The sequence below is a fragment of the Balaenoptera physalus genome (assembly GCF_965194825.1).
Source record: "Balaenoptera physalus genome assembly, chromosome: 9".
Taxonomy (NCBI): Eukaryota; Metazoa; Chordata; class Mammalia; order Artiodactyla; family Balaenopteridae; genus Balaenoptera; species Balaenoptera physalus.
Genome location: NC_138888.1, coordinates 65,316,446 through 65,330,111, shown reverse-complemented (window position 1 = coordinate 65,330,111; position 13,666 = coordinate 65,316,446).

Here is a 13,666-nt window from a genome sequence, read left to right as displayed (position 1 = left end):
CAGATTGCTATCCAATGTATCTTCTAAATATGGCTCAGATCTTGTATTTCTCTTTATCTTCCTTTCCACGGAAGCAAGCAAAATCACCACATGATTGATCTGCCAACAAACCAACTCATTATACAATAGTTACAAAATTTACAAATTGTATTTTTAACATTTTAATAGACCTGTTTACCAGTTTTAATAAAAATTTTGAATTTTAGTTACTGATGGATAACACTTTGGTTTTTTTTTAAGCATCTTTATTGGAGTATAATTGCTTTACAATGGTGTGTTAGCCTCTGCTCTACAACAAAGTGAATCAGCTATACATATACATATATCCCCATATCTCCTCCCTCTTGCGTCTCCCTCCCATCCTCCCTATGCCACCCCTCTAGGTGGTCACAAAGCACCAAGCTGATCTCCCTGTGCTATGAGGCGATGCACACATTTTAAAAGAAACACTTTCCATTATCTCCTTTTGAAATACGATAGATAAAAGGTTTTAGGATTTGTCCCACTGGAGGTTTCCAGCTTATGAAAATGCTCCCAGGATGACTTCAGTTCTTTAGGAGTGAAACCAGACCAGCCTGAGGTAAAGCATTTATTTGTGGTCTTTGGGATTCTTAGCAATCCTCTTTCTCCTAAAACTCCTGCTACATTGGTAGTGCTCACATACACGCCGCATCCTGTTATTTTTCCCAGCATTAGTCGTGTATGCCCAACTACACAGCTCTTCCTGCAAGCCACTGAACGATGAGGAACCTGCTTCTTTGTATTCCTCCCAGAACTTGGCCTAGTGATGCACTCAAAATAGCTGTTCAGATGTCAGCTGAACAAGAGCATATCTTCAAAGTACAGAGAATGGAAAGTCACACTGCATTTTATCTCTACCTTGGGCAAGTGTTCTTTACTTGTGCTTACCTGTTAGTCCCTGTCCCTGGAGAAGCATGGCACTTTAGCAAGTGTCACTGCTTTCAAAGAAAATCCACAGTGTCCATGACATCATTCCCCCTAAAGGCCACGAATGAAGGTTAGGGAAGGAGAAGTGACAGAAAGGTGGTTGTTCACGGGAAAGATGGGTTTGGTCACTCAGCTTTAAAGTCACAAGATGTCATGAAAAGACCTGGGAGGCCCTAGAAAGTGAAGATCATGGAAGCAGAGGTCAGATTGTTGAGGAATGTGCAGGACTGACAGTTTAGAGAAAGCAGGAAGACAGAGCCTGGAGGGTCAGCCAGAGCCAGAGGACACTTAAATAGTGAGAGAGAACCAGTAATACGTGGACAGGAAATGAGCCAGGAGGGTGGTGAAAGCCAAGCTAGTGGTGGAGAACCTCAGATGGATCTGCAGGAGTTCCTGGGCAGGTCTGGAAGTAGTCTGTCATGTGGGTAATGCCAGTTCATCAGCCAACACAGATAGAAAGCTCTTCCCTCAGCCCATCTATTCATAAAAAGAAGTATCCATCAACTGCCTATGATGAACTCAGTGCCAGGGTGTTGGGGATATAGACATACCTAGACTGACCCAGTTATTCCTTTCACAGAACTTACATTCTAGGGCAGAAGTACTGAGTTGCGTGCCTCTCACCAGCCACGCAGGGTTACACAGATGCTCGAGGGTGGGCAAAGAGAGTTCTTCTGGGGCTGTGACAGTTGCCCCCAATTCAGGGGGCCACTCCACCTGCCTTTGTCTCATCTCGAGATGACCACTCAATAGTTTCTAAGTGGATGGCAAAGGAGTCCTCACCCACTATAGGAGCACACCAAGGAGCCGGTGGAAGCCAACGCAAGATCCCTGCTCCGGGAGAGTGCTCAGGGCACAGCGCTGGGAAATCACACACCTCAGCACAAGAGGATCCCCACCACCCAGCGGGGAGCTACCGCTGCTCTGGGTCCTGCCCCCTCAGTGAATGCTGAGCTGGTTAGAGATGGCTGCTCTTATTAGGATGTCAAAGCAGAACTTTCTCCACGAATTTTTGAACATGGAGCAGGAACATGAACCTGGCGTGCTGAGTAATTTTGCTAAGAACAAAGAGACCAGAACTTGTTGCCCTCCATGAAAGGTCAACTGTACCCCCACCTGATTCAGAGGCTGGCTCTGTGGAGCTGGCACGCTCCCTAAATCTCTTTGAAGCTCTCTACTCTGGTTTCAACCCACCCAGATACTACCATTGCTCACGGCATGTTGCCATGTAGGCAGAGGCTGCTTCTAAACGATGCCCTTGTTTAAAAAAAGAAAAAGAAAGAAAGAAAAACCTACAAGCAACCAGCACTGACTGCCATTTCTCATAAGCTCAGTTTATAATGACAGCTTTGCCTCCATCATGTGCATTGTTTGGTAGCTTCCTCTCGTTGTCACCTGAATACTAATGAGAAACCTGTTCTCAGTATCACAGCGATCGAGAGTTTTTGAAATATAAATAGGACCTAGAGAGGGGAGCCGCCCATAGCAAGCAAGAACTGAAGTAATGAGGTAGAAAAAAACTCCAAACAAAGAAAAATACATGCATATTTCCTCATATGCTGTCTATGCACAAAAAGTAATACTCTTCTTTCTATTTTTTTTTAACATAATAGTTCAGTAAGCCATGTAATTTCTCATCTGAGAAATAATTAGTGGGTAGAATTTGAAATTTGGAATCCACCCTTGATTTGTATCTCAGCTCTGTCACATGCTAGCTGCATGAATTTGCATGAGACATTTAATCACTTTTTCTATCTCAATTTTACCATCTACAAAATGGAAGAAATGATATTACTATACTTCAGGCCAAAAAATAATACATAAGAAGCTTCTGACATACACTAAGCCCTGAAAAACTGATAGTTAAGTTGCCATATAAAGAGCTACCTGAGCCAGTGGTAAGGGTAGCTTCTGAACTGTGTGGATTCCCCTTGATATCAGCAGTCGGTGGGTGCAGGAAACAAAACCCCTCACAGAATCCTGTCTTTGGAACACCTGTTCACTCTCTTCTGTGTCTCCTGCATCTCCTCGTTACATGTCATAGATAGTTCCCACTCTCCAAATGGGCACCGAGAGGAAATAAAATTTCCAGTTGCATGTGTGTACATCTTAATAAATAAGACAAAGACAAAGGAAACAGGCTCTCTACAAGAAGATGGTGGCATGGGAAGACACGGAGTTCACGTCTCCCCACAACTAGGGTGCCTGCTGGATGCTGGTGGGGGACCTCAGTGCCCAAGGAGATGGGAGGAACTCCCAAGCAAACTGGTAGAATGTGGGGGTATTGAGAAGGGAGGAGAAGTGGAAGCCAGACAGGACCGGTGCCCCTGAGGGGTGGCTGGGAGGGGGGAGGGGTTCCCACGAATGGAGGGACCCTCGGGGCTCAGACTAGGGGGGAGCACGCGCCAAGCGTTCCCCCTACCTAATCGGCTCGGGAGGCCTGCCCGGCTCTCGGGTTGGGTCCTACGACCTCAGAGGCCCCTCTGGGCTGCCTTGGTCATGGAGCATAGGAGGGAGGTGGGGGAGAGAATAGGAGAGGCAGGTGGAAGGGACAGGACAGGAGGAGCGGGAGAGGCCCGGAGGGCGTTTTCCCCACCCACTCAGGCCTGAGAGGCCTGCTGGGCTCCCAGGCCAGGTCCCAAGCCCTCTGAGGCCAGAGGCATGCCTGGACCCCTTCTGTTCCATTGAGCCTAAGCCCCACCCCACACCCGCCCCCAGGGCATTTTCCAGCCCTGTGGGTCCTAAGCATTGGCCCTCCCAGCTGCCTAAAACCCGCCTCTTCCTAAGCCCCGCCCCCCAGAGCCAAGGCCTTTTCCACCATTTTTTTTTCTCCTCTTTTTTACTATTGTGGTTCTGTTTTACCTTCTGGTTGTTGTTTCATCTATCTTTTTATTTTTACATTCTTTCTAACATATCTGTTAGTTTCCTAGTCTACTTTTATTTTTTACTCTTTGTTATTGTTCTCCTTTCTTTTCTTTTTTTTTTTTTTTGCCACCCTGTGCGGCTTGCAGGATCTTGGATCATGAGCCGGGTGTCTGGCCTAAGCTCCTGCGGTGGCAGCTCCAAGTCCGAACAACTGGACTAACAGAGAACCTCAGACCCCAGGGAATATTCATCGGGGTGAGGTCTCCCAGAGGTCCTCATCTAAACACCAAGACAAAGCTCTACCCAAAAGCCTACAAATTCCAGTGTTGGAAGCCTCAGGCCAAACAACCAGTAAGACAGGAACACAATCCCACCCATCGGGGGGAAAACAAAAAATGAGATGGCAAAAGAATATGAAGGAGCAAGGTAAAAACCTACAAGACTGAATAAAAGAAGACGAAATAGGCAATCTACTTGAAAAAGAATTCAGAGTAATGATAGTAAAGATGATCCAGAATCTCAGAAATAGAATGGAGGCACAGACTGAGAAAATACAAGAAATGTTTAACAAAGATCTAGAAGAACTAAAGAACAAACAAACAGAGACGAACAATACAATAACTGAAATGAAAAATACACTAGAAGGAAACAATACCAGAATGACTGAGGCAGAAGAATGAATAAATGAGCTAGAAAACAGAATGGTGGAAATAACTGCCAAGGAGCAGAATAAAGAAGAAAGAATGCAAAGAATGGAAGACAATCTCAGAGACCTCTGGGAAAACACTAAACACACCAACATTCAAATTATAGGGGCCCCAGAAGAAGAAGAGAAAAAGAAAGGGTCTGAGAAAATATTTGAAGAGATTATAGTGGAAAACTTCCCTAACATGCGAAAGGAAATAGTCACTCAATTCCAGGAAGCACGGAGAGCCGCATACAGGGTAAACCCTGGGAGAAACACACAAGACACATATTAATCAAACTAACAAAAATTATATTCAAAGAAAAAAATATTAAAAGCAGCAAGGGAAAAGCAAAAAATAACATACAAAAGAATCGCCATAAAGTTATCAGCTGATTTTTCAGCAGAAACTCTTCAGGCCAGAAGGGAGTGGCAGGATATACTTAAAGTGAGGAAAGATAAAAACCTACAACCAAGATTACTCTACCCAGGAAGGATCTCATTCAGATTCAACAGAGAAATCAAAAGCTTTTCAGACAAGCAAAAGCTAAGAGAATTCAGCACCACCAAACCAGTTTTACAACAAATGCTAAAGGAACTTCTCTAGGCAGGAAACACAAGAGAAGAAAAAGACCCACAAAAACAAACCCAAAACAATTAAGAAAATGGTAATAGGAACATACATATCAATAATAATCTTGAATGTCATGGATTAAATGCCCAACCAAAAGGCACAGGCTGGCTTAATCGATACAAAAACAAGACCCATATATATGCTGTCTACAAGAGACCCACTTCAGACCTAGGGACACATACAGACTGAAAGTGAAGGATGGAAAAAGATATTCCATGCAAGTGGAAAACAAAGAAAGCTGGAGTAGCAATACTTGTATCAGATAAAATAGACTTTAAAATAAAGACTGCTACAAGAGATAAGGTAGGAAACTACATAATGATCAAGGGATCAATCCAAGAAGAAGATATAACAATTATAAATGTTTATGCACCCAACATAGGAGCACCTCAATACATAAGGCAAGTGCTAACAACCATGAAAGGGGAAATCGACAGTAACACAATTATAGTAGGGAACTTTAACACCCCACTTACACTGATGGACAGATCATCCACCAGAAAATAAATAAGGAAACACAAGCTTTAAATGACACAATAGACCAGATAGATTTAATTGATATGTATAGAACTTTCCACCCAAAAGTGGCAGAATACACTTTCTTCTCAAGTGCACATGGAACATTCTCAATGATAGATCACACCTTGGGTCACAAATCAAGCCTCGGAAAATTTAAGAAAACTGAAATCATATCAAGCATCTTTTCTGACCAAACGCTATGATTGGAAATCAATTACAGGAAAAAACTGTAAAAAACACAATACATGGAGGCTAAACAGTGCACTACAAAATAACCAAGAGATCACTGAAGAAATCAAAGAAGAAATTTAAAAAATATATGGAAACAAATGACAATAAAAACACGATGATTCAAAACCTATGGGACACAGAAAAGCAGTTCTAAGCAGGAAGTTTTTAGCAATTCAATCTCACCTCAAGAAACAAGAAAAATCTCAAATAAACAATCTAACCTTACACCTAAAGCAATTAGAGAAAGAAGAACAAAGAAAACCCAAAGTCAGTAGAAGGAAAGAAATCATGAAGACCAGAGCAGAAATAAGTGAAATAGAAACAAAGAAAACAATAGCAAAGATCAATAAAACTAAAAGTTGGTTTATTGAGAAGATATACAAAATTGATAAACCCTTAGCCAAACTCATCAAGAAAAAACGGGAGAGGACGCAAATCAATAAAATTAGAAATGAAAAAGGAGAACTTACAACAAACACCGCAGAAATACAAAGCATCCTAAGAGACTACTACAAGCAACTGTATGCCACTAAAATGGACAACCTGGAAGAAATGGACAAATTCTTAGAAAGGTATAACCTTCCAAGACTGAACCAGGAAGAAATAGAAAATATGAACAGACCAATCACAAGTAATGAAATTGAAACTGAGATTAAAAATCTTCCAACAAACAGAAGTCCAGGACCAGATGGCTTCACAGGTGAATTCTATCAAACATTTAGAGAAGAGCTAACACCGATCCTTCTCAAACTCTTCCAAAAAATTGAAGAGGGAGGAACATGCCCAAATTCGTTCAACAAAGCCACAATCACCCTGATACCAAAACCAGGAAAAAGATATCACAAAAAAAGAAAATTATAGACCAATATCACTGATGAACATAGATGCAAAAATCCTCAACAAAATACTAGCAAACAGAATCCAACAACATATTAAGAGGATCATACACCGTGATCAGTGGGATTTATCCCAGGAATGGAAGGATTCTTCAATATATGCAAATCAATCAATGTGATACACCATATTAACAAATTAAGGAATAAAAACCATATAACCATCTCAATAGATGCAGAAAAAGCTTTTGACAAAATTCAACACCCATTCATGATAAAAACTCTCCAGAAAAGGGGCATAGAGGAACCTACCTCAACATAATAAAAGCCATATATGACAAACCCACAACAAACACCATCCTCAATGGTGAAAAACTGAAAGCATTTCCAGTAAGATCAGGAACAAGACAAGGAGGTTCACTGTCACCACTCTCATTCAACATAGTTTTGGAAGTCTTAGCCATGGCAATCAGAGAAGAAAAAAGAAATAAAAGGAATACAAATTGGAAAAGAAGAAGTAAAACTGTCACTGTTTGCAGATGACATAAGGCTATACATAGAAAACCCTAAAGATGCTGTCAGAAAACTACGAGAACTAATCAATGAATTTGGTAAGGTTGCAGGATACAAAATTAATGCACAGAAATCTCTGGCATTCCTATACACTAACAAAGAAAAATCAGAAAGAGAAATTAAGGAAACAATCCCATTTACCATCACAACAAAAAGAATAAAATACCTAGCAATAAACCTACCTAAGGAGGCGAAAGACTTGTACTCAGAAAACTATAAAACACTGATGAAAGAAATCAGAGATGACATAAACAGATGGAGAAATATACCATATACTTGGATTGGAAGAATCAATATTGCGAAAATGACTATACTACCCAAAGCAATCTACAGGTTCAATGTAATCCCTACCAAACTACCAATGGCATTCTTCACAGAATTAGAACAAAAAATTTTACAGTTTGTATGGAAACACAAATGACCCCTAGGAGCCAAAGCAATCTTGAGAAAGAAAAATGGAGCTGGGGGAATCAGGCTGCTGGACTTCAACCTATACTACAAAGCTACAGTAATCAAGACCCTATGGTATTGGCACAAAAACAGAAATATAGATCAATGGAACAGGATAGAAAGCCCAGAGATAAACCTATGCACGTATGGTCACCTAATTTACGACAAAGGAGGCAAGAACATACAATGGAGAAAAGACAGCCTCTTCAATAAGTGGTGCTGGGAAAACTGGACAGCTACATGTAAAAGAATGAAGTTAGAACACTTCCTAACACCATACACAAAAATAAACTCAAAATGGATTAAAGACCTCAATGTAAGGCCAGACACCATAAAACTCTTAGAGGAAACCATAGGCAGAACACTCTATGACATAAATCACAGCAAGATCCTTTTTGGCCCACCTCCTAGAGAAATGGAAATAAAAACAAGAGTAAACAAATGGGACCTAATGAAACTTAAAAGCTTCTGCACAGCAAAGGAAATCATAAACAAGACAAAAAGACAATCCTCAGAATGGGAGAAAATATTTGCAAATGAAGCAACTGACAAAGGATTAATCTCCAAAATATACAAGCAGCTCATGCAGCTCAATATCAAACAAAAAACCCAATCAAAAACTGGGCAGAAGACCTAAATAGACATTTCTCCAAAGAAGATATACAGATTGCCAACAAACACATGAAAGGATGCTCAACATCACTAATCATTAGAGAAATGCAAAACAAAACTACAATGAGGTATCACCTCACAGTGGTCAGAATGGCCATTATCAAAAAATCTAGAAACAGTAAATGATGGAGAGGGTGTGGAGAAAAGGGAACCCTCCTGCACTGTTGGTGAGAATGTAAATTGATACAGCCACTATGGAGAACAGTATGGAGGTTCCTTTGAAAACTAAAAATAGAACTACCATATGACCCAGCAATCCCAGCACTGGGCATATACCCGGAGAAAACCATAATTCAAAAAGAGTCATGTACCACAACGTTCATTGCAGCTCTATTTACAATAGCCAGGACATGGAAACAACCTAAATGTCCATCGACAGATGAATGGATAAAGAAGATGTGGCACATATATACAATGGAATATTACTCAGCCATAAAAGGAAGCGAAATTGAGTTATTTGTAGTGAGGTGGAAGGACCTAGAGTCTATCATACAGAGTGAAGTAAGTCAGAAAGAGAAAAACAAATACCGTATGCTAACACATATATATGGAATCTTAAAAAAAAAAAAGGGTACTGATGTACGTAGTGGCAAGGCAGGAATAAGATGCAGACATAGAGAATGGACTTGAGGACATGGGGTGGGGGGAAGGGTAAGCTGGGACAAAGTGAGAGAGTGGCATGGACATATGTATACTACCAAATGTAAAATAGATAGCTAGTGGGAAGCAGCTGCATAGCACAGGGAGATCAGCTCCATGCTTTGTGACCACCTGGAGGGGTGGGATAGGGAGGGTGGGAGGGAGGCTTAAGAGGGAGAGGATATGGGGATACACGTATGCATACTGCTGATTCATTTTGTTGTATAACAAACTAGCACAGCATTGTGAAACAATTATACTCCAATAAAGATGTATAAAAAAAGAAAGAAAAGGAAAAAAAAAAAGAAAGTAGGCTCTGCTAATATCCATACAGTCTTGAACTGGCCCCCTCACTAATTTGAAAGTGTAACCTAGCAGGACCCTATGGGGCCTTCCTGAAACGACCCCCCATCCCACGTCCTCCTCCTGCGTCTTGTCTATAGAAAAACTTTAGCCTCCTAGGCCTTCTCTGATTTCCACAGAGTATATTTAATTAGAGAAGCAAGAAAATGCAGAAAGAAAGGAAAACAGTCAAGCAAGACAAAATAATAATAGTTTAGCCATTAAACAAAGTCAAGGACTTTTAATTCATCCTCAAGGGCTATAGATAATATTCTGAGACATATCCTTTGAGCCGTTCTGCAGATACCAAAACCTTACCAAGTGGAAGAAATCAACGGTATGCTGCCCACAAGCTTGTAGACCCCAGACCAGTTGGAGCCAGAAGTTTGGTGATGTTGACTCCTGATTACCTCACCACCAACCAATCAGAAGAATGTCACAAGCTGATCACACACCCCACAGCCCTCCCCTTCACCCTGTCTTTATAAACCTTTCCCTGAAATCCTTTGGGGAATTTGGGCCTTTTAAGCACTAGTTCCCTGGACTCCTTGCTTGGCGCCCTGCAATAAGTGCTGCACTTTCTTTCACCACAACCTGGTGTCAGTAGATTGGTTTTACTGCACGTGGGCAAGTGGACCCAAGTTTGGTTCAGTAATAGGAGGAGCACACGTAATGGAGAGTCTGTGAGGAATTGGAGAAAAGGGTGAGGTGGGGTGTGACACCGTCACTAGCCACTAGTCCTCTTGCTTTTAGCCGTTTGTAGTACTTGCATCTTACCTGTGAACAATTGCATGAATATTTGAATTTAACAAAATAACACTCACAAAATAGAGAGCTTAAAAAGATGTCTGACAAAGAAGTCTAATTTTTAATAAAATTAATAAGGCCAGCGCAAGAGAACAACAAAAATGATGGGGATGAGAGCTCTAATGTGAGTCCCCTGGAAGGCCACCCGATGTGCCACCGAGGCTGCTGCTACTTCTGTCAGAGCGGCAGGCATGGGGCACGTCTCTGATCTCCCCTCGAGGAAGAGCTTGCAGTGGGGCTGCAAGGAGCTGTCTGCCTCTGCTCTCCCCTGGGGCCGCCAGCAATGACCGAGCACAGCCGGAGGAGAGGGCCTCGCCATTTCTGCCCAATATAGGACCCCTCTGAGGGTGATCTTTGCTCTGGAGTACCCTGTGGGGTGGTGGAGACACCCCCAGATGTGCAACTCAGCCAGAGGCACTCCTGCACAACCCTGCTTCTCCCCACCTCTGTTCCCCCACCTCTGCCTTCCCTGTCCCAGGAGTCAGCCTGGCACTGTGGCACTGAGGTCTGAAGGCTTTCTGCTCTGTCTTGCTTCATTCTTCTTTACCTTTCACAGGACTTACCTCCCAATAAAGCGTGTGAACCCCTAACTCCAGCTCAGCTTCTGCTTCCTGGAGAACTCAAATGACATAGAGGGAATCTCTGGAAAATGATTAAGAACTGAAACCTGGGACCTGGAAATTGGGTTTCCATAGAAACTGAATGAATAGGGTATCTGTCCCCCCCCCCTTTTTTTTTGCTTATTTAGTTGTCTACTTTTTGTTTCCTTGTACCTTTAATCATCAACATTCCATTCATCATTTTCTGCATATTTCTCGTGGCTTATATTGGACTTGTTTTCACATCATTGTTCACATAGAATCTTGGCAGATTTATTATTGAAACACATTTGTCTGCTGCATTTTTACAATTCTTCCCTAACTTACCATCAAACTAAACTATTTATCAAAAGATAAATAAAGTGGAGTTATTTAATCAACTATGTATTGAACTTTTACTCTGTACCAGACACTGCTAAGGTTCTGAGGTATCTGCATTGAGCCTGACAGCCAAGATGTCCTGCATTTGTGATGCTTACATTTTCCTGAGGGAGACAGACAACAAGCAAACCAACTGCCATCCTGGAGCACTGCTCGAACCTTCCCCAAGCTTTGCCCTTCACTTTATTCTCTGGTCTAACGTCATCTTATAGAGGCCCTCCATGCATATCCCAAGGCAAACAGCTCTTTCGCTTTATCTCACTGAGTCTTTCTTCGTTATACGTATTGCTTAAAAAACTACAATTGATCCTTGAACAACACGGGTTTGAACTGCATGGGTCTACTTATACACGGATTTATTTCAATAGTAAATACTACAGTACCACACAACCTGAGGTTGGTTAAATCCGCGGATGCAGAACCGCGGATACTGAGAAATCGCGAATGCATGGGGCCCACTGACTACAAGTTATACTCGGATTTTCGACTCTGCTGAGGGTCAGCGCCCCTAACCCGCACACTGTTCAAGGGTCGACTGTATATGTATTTGTTTATTGTTTTGTCTGTATTCCTGCTAGAAGGTTGGCTTCATGAAGCCAGAGATTTTGTCTGAATCGCCAGTTACTAGAGCAGCGAATTTCCCCTAGAGCTGGGCTCGTCTCCAGCCACATTATGATGGGAAAACAATGACAATTTGTTTCTCTCCCCTAGAATTAAAGAAACAAGGTTATTTGAAATATAAAATTATATTCATTATTGACATGATAGACCTCCTCCTAAATGCATATTACTCTTTGAGAAATTAGATAATGATAGTATGAAGCTATGAAAAAGAGAAAACATTTAATAAGTTGCAACTTCAGGTAATTTTTAAAACTGTCCATATTTGTTATGTTTTGGATGTCTCAATTTATAAATAAATAAACATATTATATAATATGTATAAAATACATAATATGTATATATGTATATAAATATATTATATAATGTGTGTGTGTGTGTGTGTGTGTGTGTGTACACATATACGCAGGGAGTATGTGTTGAAAACATTCTTTCTGGTAGATTATACACTCAGATATAGTTGGTGACCACTGCTCTAGACATGAATTTTAAATTGTTTAATATGATAGAAAATGTTAAGTGCTAAATTGAATCTCCCCCCTACCCTATTGATATGTTGAATTATTAACCTTCAGTACCTCAGAATATGACTGTATTCAGCAATATGGTTTTTAAAGAGGTAATTAAGTTAAAATAATTAAGTATGACTGGTGTTCTTAAAGAAGAGAAAACTAAAACATAGAGGGAAGACCGTGTGAAGACATAGGGAGAAGATGATTATCTACAAGCTGAGGAGAGAGACCACAGAAGAAACCAACCCTACCAACACCTTGATCTCAGACTTCTGGCCTCCAGGACTGTGAGGAAATAAATTTCTGTTGTTTAAGCCACCTGGTCTGTGGCATTTGTTATGGCAACCCTAGCAAACTAATAGAGAAGATTATACAGATTTCTGTACAATTCTACATAAATGTGTCCTTAATTTTTAATAGTCATTGATTTCCTTTTTTGTAACTATACTTATACTTTTAAGTTATAAATACTTAAAATCTGATATTTTAAAAATTATATACCATATGAATGTTACATCTATTTAAATTATCTATGCCTGCATCTAGAAATCCCTAGAAATAAATAATGGAGTTATCATATAGTTTGAGATCACCAGATACACATATTTAAAATAGCTGTGTTAAAATTCTTACAACCTATGTAGTTATAAATTTGTCTATCCTTACTAATCATTTTAAGTGGAGAAAATTAATGCTCAACCAGAACAGTTTAGCGAAAAATGTAAATATTCATCCCCAAGTTGTAGGTTTGTTTTGTGTATGTTATTGAAATCTATCTGTTTATATGGAAGTTGAAACCAAGTAGATTGCTAGGGACATATTGCTCAGAAAAGCTGACCTTTTTCGGTTTGTCTGGTGATACACTGGGTTCAGGCTCATCAATGTGTGTTATCACAATGCCTCAGCCTCAGCCATGACCCAACATCAGGCATCTTGTAGATGCTAGTGAAATACTAGCATTGCCAAGAAAAACAGATACCCAGAAACAAAGAAAAAGGTTGGATTTTGTTCTACTTTCTGTGACAAAACAGTCACGAAATCTATAAAACAATACACCTCCAGAGCTGATGGATTCTAGCCAGAATTTAATAAGAAATATATATATACATCTGGTTAGAAATGCTCCAGCTAAATTATTTTCAAATTCCTGGGTAAACAGCAATTTACTACAGACGTTGAAATGAGTCAAGCTAGCACTAATACTAAAGAAAAATAAACCAGATAAGGAGTGTTCTTCTTTACCCACCAATATCCTTAGGACCCAGTTCAAGGTATTGGTTGACATTTTGGCTCAAAGACTAGAAGGTTATTTAATGGTGTGAATCAAGGAGTAGATTCTCACTTGAAAGGATAAC